The sequence below is a fragment of the Oncorhynchus kisutch genome, linkage group LG12 (genome assembly GCF_002021735.2).
Source record: "Oncorhynchus kisutch isolate 150728-3 linkage group LG12, Okis_V2, whole genome shotgun sequence".
Lineage (NCBI taxonomy): Eukaryota > Metazoa > Chordata > Actinopteri > Salmoniformes > Salmonidae > Oncorhynchus > Oncorhynchus kisutch.
The window spans coordinates 52,563,505-52,570,073 of record NC_034185.2 but is presented as its reverse complement, the minus strand read 5'-3'; positions in this window follow the sequence as shown (position 1 = coordinate 52,570,073).

Here is a 6,569-nt window from a genome sequence, read left to right as displayed (position 1 = left end):
TCCCACAATAAGTTGGGTGAATTTTGGCCAGTTCCTCCTGATAGAGCTGGTGTAACTGACGCAGGTTTGTAGGCCTCCTTGCTCACACATGCTTTTTCAGTTCTGCCCACAAATGTTCTATGGGATTGAGGTCAGGGCTTTGTGATGGCCACTCCAATACCTTGACTTTGTTGTCCTAAAGCCATTTTGCCACAACTTTGGAAGTATGCTTGGGGTCATTGTCCATTTGGAAGACTCATTTGCGACCAAGCTTTAACTTCCTGACTGATGTCTTGAGAGGTTGCTTCAATATATCCACATCATTTTCCTTCCTTATGATGCCATCTATTTTGTGAAATGCACCAGTCCCTCCTGCAGCAAAGCACACCCACAACATGATGCTGCCATCCCCGTGCTTCACGGTTGGGATGGTGTTCTTCGGCTTTCAAGCATCCCCTTTTTCCTCCAAACATAACAATGGTCATTATGGCAAAACAGTTCTATTTTTGTTTCATCAGACCAGAGGACATTTCTCCAAAAAGTACAATGTTTGTCCCCAAGTGCAGTTGCTAGCTGTAGTCTGGCTTTTTATGGTGGTTTTGGAACAGTGGCTTCTTCCTTGCTGAGCGGCCTTTCATTATGTCGATATAGGACTCGTTTTACTGTGGATATAGATAATTTTGCACCTGTTTCCTCCAGCATCTTCACAATGTCCTTTGCTGTTGTTCAGGGATTGATTTGCACTTTTTGCACCAAAGTACGTTCATCTCTAGGAGACAGAACGCATCTCCTTCCTGAGCGGTATGACGGCTGCGTGGTCCCATGGTGTTTATTATTGTGTACTATTGTTTATACAGATGAACGTGGTACCTTCAGGCATTTGGAAATTGCTCCCAAGGATGAACCAGACTTGTGGAGGTCTATAATTGTTTTTCTGAGGTCTTGGCTGATTTCTTTGGATTTTTCCATTATGTCAAGCAAAGAGGCGCTGAGTTTGAAGGTAGGCCTTGAATACATACACAGGTACACCTCCAATTGACTCAAATGATGTCAATTAGCCTATCAGAAGCTTCTAAAGCCATGACATCATTTTCTGGAATTTTCCAGGCTGTTAAAAGGCACAGTCAACTTAGTGTATGTAAACAACTGACAAATTGGAATTGTTATACAGTGAATTATAAGTGAATCAAATCAAATGTATTTATATAGCACTTTGTACATCAGTTGATATCTCAAAGTGCTGTACAGAAACCCAGCCTAAAACCCCAAACAGCAAGCAATGCAGGTGTTGAAGCACGTTGGCTAGGAAAAACTCCCTAGAAAGGCCAAAACCTAGGAAGAAACCTAGAGAGGAACCAGGCTATGAGGGGTGGCCAGTCCTCTTCTGGCTGTGTCGGGTGGAGATTATAACAGAACATGGCCAAGATGTTCAAATGTTCATAAATGACCAGCATGGTCAAATAATAGGTCTGGGACAGGTAGCACGTCTGGTGAACAGGTCAGGATTCCATAGCCCCAGGCAGAACAGATGAAACTGGAGCAGCAGCACGGCCAGGTGGACTGGGGACAGCAAGGAGTCATCATGCCAGGTAGTCCTGAGGCATGGTCCTAGGGCTCAGGTCCTCCGAGAGAGAGAAAGAAAGAGAGAATTAGAGAGAGCATACTTAAATTCACACAGGACACCGGATAAGACAGGAGAAATACTCCAGATATACTACACAAACTACTGCAGCATAAATACTGGAGGCTGAGACAGGAGGGGTCAGGAGACACTGTGGCCCCATTCAATGATACCCCCAGACAGGGCCAAACAGGAAGGATGTAACTCCACCCACTTTGCCAAAGCACAGCCCCCACACCACTAGAGGGATATCTTCAACCACCAACTTACCATCCTGAGACAAGGCCGAGTATAACCCACAAAGATCTCCGCCACGGCACAACCCAAGGGGGGGGGGGGGGCGCCAACCCAGACAGGAAGATCACATCAGTGACTCAACCCACTCAAGTGACGCACCCTTCCTTGGGACGGCATGAATGAGCACCAGTAAGCCAGTGACTCAGCCCCTGTAATAGGGTTAGAAGCAGAGAATCCCAGTGGAAAGAGGGGAACCGGCCAGGCAGAGAGAGCAAGGGCGGTTCGTTGCTCCAGAGCCTTTCCGTTCACTTTCACACTCCTGGGCCAGACTACACTCAATCATATGACCCACTGAAGAGATGAGTCTTCAGTAAAGACTTAAAGGTTGAGACAGAGTCTGCGTCTCTCACATGGGTAGGCAGACCATTCCATAAAAATTGAGCTCTATAGAAGAAAGCCCTGCCTCCAGCTGTTTGCTTAGAAATTCTAGGGACAATTAGGAGGCCTGCGTCTTGTGACCGTAGCGTACGTGTAGGTATGTAAGGCAGGACCAAATCAGAGAGATAGGTAGGAGCAAGCCCACGTAATGCTTTGTAGGTTAGCAGTAAAACCTTGAAATCAGCCCTTGCCTTGACAGGAAGCCAGTGTAGGGAGGCTAGCACTGGAGTAATATAATCAAATGTTTTGGTTCTCGTCAGGATTTTAGCAGACGTATTTAGCACTAACTGAAGTTTATTTAGTGCTTTATCCGGGTAACCGGAAAGAAGAGCATTGCAGAAGTCTAACCTAGAAGTAACAAAAGCATGGATTCATTTTTCTGCATCATTTTTGGACAGAAAGTTCCTGATTTTTTCAATGTTACGTAGATGGAAAAAAGCTGTCATTGAAACAGTCTTGATATGTTCGTCAAAAGAGAGATCAGGGTCCAGAGTAACGCCGAGGTCCTTCACAGTTTTATTTGAGACGACTGTACAACCATCAAGATTTATTGTCAGATTCAACAGAAGATCTCTTTGTTTCTTTGGACCTAGAACAAGCATCTCTGTTTTGTCCAGGTTTAAAAGTAGAAAGTTTGCAGCCATCCACTTCCTTATGTCTGAAACACATGCTTCTAGCGAGGGCAATTTTGGGGCTTAGCGGCAGCGTAGCCTAGTGGTTAGAGCGTTGGACTAGTAACCGGAAGGTTGCAAGTTCAAACCCCCAAGCTGACATGGTACAAATCTGTCGTTCTGCCCCTGGCAGTCAACCCACTGTTCCTAGGCCGTCACTGAAAATAAGAATTTGTTCTTAACTGACTTGCCTAGTTAAATAAAGGTAAAATAAATAGCAGTAAAGGTTAACATTATGTTTTCGAATGACATCCCCAAGTGGTAAAGTATATAGTGAAAATAATAGTGGTCCTAAAACGGAACCTTGAGGAACACCGAAATTTACAGTTGATTTGTCAGAGGACAAACCATTCACAGAGACAAACTGATATATTTCCCGACAGATAAGATCTAAATAAGATCCGTGTAGACCAATTTGGGTTTCCAATCTCTCCAAAATAATGTGGTGATTCGATGGTATCAAAAGCAGTACAAAGGTCTAGGAGCACGAGGACAGATGCAGAGCCTTGGTCTGATGCCATTAAAAGGTAATTTACCACTTTCACAAGTGCAGTCTCAGTGCTATGATGGGGTCTAAAACCAGACTGAAGCATTTCGTATACATTGTTTGTCTTCAGGAAGGCAGTGAGTTGCTGCGCAACAGCCTTTTCAAAAACATTTGTGAGGAATGGAAGATTCGATATAGGCCGATAGTTTTTTATATTTTCTGGGTCAAGGTTTGGCTTTTTCAAGAGAGGCTTTATTACTGCCACTTTTAGTGAGTTTGGTACACATCCGGTGGATAGAGAGCCGTTTATTATGTTCAACATAGGAGGGCCAAGCACAGGAAGCAGCTCTTTCCGTAGTTTAGTTGGAATAGGGTCCAGTATGCAGCTTGAAGGTTTAGAGGCCATGATTATTTTCATCATTGTGTCAAGAGATATAGTACTAAAACACTTGAGCGTCTCTCTTGATTCTAGGTACTGGCAGAGTTGTGCAGACTCAGGACAACTGAGCTTTGAAGGAATACGCATATTTAAAGAGGAGTCCGTAATTTGCTTTCTAATAATCATGATATTTTCCTCAAAGAAGTTCATTAATTTATTACTGCTGAAGTGAAAGCCATCCTCACTTGGGGAATGCTGCTTTTTAGTTAGCTTTGCGACAGTATAAAAAATACATTTCCGATTGTTCCTATTTTCCTCAATTAAGTTGGAAAAATAGGATGATTGGGCAGCAGTAAGGGCTCGTCGATACTGCACGGTACCGTCTTTCCAAGCTAGTCGGAAGACTTCCAGTTTGGTGTGGCGCCATTTCCGTTCCAATTTTCTGGAAGCTTGGAAGTGAAATAATCTGTCTGTAAACAATTGTTGGAATAATTACTTGTGTCATGCACAAAGTAGATGTCCCAACCGACTTGCTAAAACTCTAGTTTGTTAACAAGAAATTTGTGGAGTGGTTGAAAAACGGGTTTTAATGACTCCAACCTAAGTGTATGTAAACTTACGACTTCAACTGTATCCATAACATGATGCAGCCACCACAATGCTTGAAAATATGAAGAATGGTACTCAGTCATGTGTTGGATTTGCCCCAAACATAATGTTTGTATTCAGGACATAAAATTGATTTATTTGCCACATTTTATTCTGTACAGGCTTCCTTCTTTTCACTCTGTCATTTAGGTTATTAATGTGGAGTAACTACAATGTTATTGATCCATCGTCAGTCATCTATCACAGCCATTAAACTCAGTAACTGTATCTTTGTAGTGACTGGGTATATTGATAGACCATCCAAAGTGTAATAAATAACTTCACCATGCTCAAAGGGATATTTTGCCCATCTACCAGTAGGTTCCCTTCTTTGCAAGGCATTGTATAACCTCCCTGGTCTTTGTGGTTGAATCTGTGTTTGAAATTCACTGCTCGACTGAGGGACCTTACAGATAAATGTATTTGTGGGGTACAGAGATGAGGTAGTCAGTCAAAAATCCTGTTTAACACTATTATTGCACAGAGAGTGAGTCCATGTAACCGATTATGTGACTTGTTGGAGGTGTCCGTAAGAAAACAGACACAAACTCGGCTAGCAATGCTCCGTTCTGCTCCTATAGTTGTGATTCAGAGAGACTGATGGTGCCTCAGGTTAACCCTCCAACAGGTGCTGCCTTCAGCCTGCTTTCTATAGGATCTATCAACTTGAACATGGACCCTGTGACATCACAGACACTACCTGGCCTTCATCCTCCTCACACTCTCCTAATGTTAAACCAGACCTCAGACAATGCCAGTGCCTCAACACTGAGTGGCTACACAAGCCCATTGACAAATGACAGTAGTAGAGACGGAATGAGTATAGGTGGCAACGCCAAAGAGAAGCGCTTCCCGTGTTCGTTCTGTGGAAAAGCCTTACGTTTTTCAGGTGGAGATCCACCAGAGAATGCACACGGGGGAGAAATAGTTTGGCTGCCTCCTGTGCCGGGCCAGTTTCTCTAACTAGTTTAACCTAAAGAGGTGCCAGAGGGTCCACACAGGGGAGAAACCCTTCAGCTGACCCAAGTGTGAGAAGAGGTTCCCCCGCCAGCACCAGCTGAAGATGCACCTGAAGGTCCACACAGGAGAGAGTTTGTTTGCCTGTACGCACTGTGGGAAGAGGGTCCCAGAGAGGAGCTACCCCATGATACACCAGCAGAAAATGCACACAACAGTTGTGTATAGTAATGCAGTACTAGTTAGTTTGTAATTCATTCAGTTGGTTTTGGATGTAGTAGGGAACTGGATGAGGTGAACTGAGGAAAATAATGAGTATGATGAGGCAGAGTAGATGATATGGTGACAGTTGGTGTGATGATGTCGGTAAAAATAATTTGATAATGAAAAGTGACAACCTTGTCCTGTTGTTTGATGCTTGTGTTTTATATAATATAATGAGGAGTCGATAGTGCCTTAATTAATGCTTGGGTGGGGGGGTCTTATAGTTGTCCTGTTTCACTGCATGTACAAGTAGGTAACCTGTAATAGTGTGAAATGTGTTTTGTGCATTTTCCAACTCCCCCTGAGCCTGGGGTCAAGGCCAGGAATCAGCCATTATTGACGGTGACACTGGAGCAATTAGGGTTCGGTGCTCAAGGGCACATCAAAATATATCTATATTTTTTACCTAACGACCTTTCACTTAGTTGCCAAACACTCTTAACCGCTAGGCTACCTGCCTACCTCATGTTTACTTGACATGAAATAGTGAGAATGTCTGTAATGTAATGACAAACCTTTTCCAAAGTATTCTACAATTAATTTTATCAAAGCGAGGGTACAAGATTTACAGAAAATGTAAAGTGTTACCATAGTGAGAAAAGTTATTCTACTTGTCACGTATCGTGAAAAAAGTACTGTGATTCACGTTATGTGAGTGTATGACCATTTTGTTTTTGCAGAAATTCTGATCTCAGTAGAACCAAAACATCATACTTAATTCTTGAATCAACAAATATATACTTTTTAAATGTTTTATAATGACCTCCAATGGCTCCATATTGTTAGGTACTTGTGTTAGAGATTAGATTGTGGTTAAGATTTTATAATATCATGTCATGTTTCTGTGTGTACAGCAAAGATTTTCTTATATAAACCTTTACAGTCTGC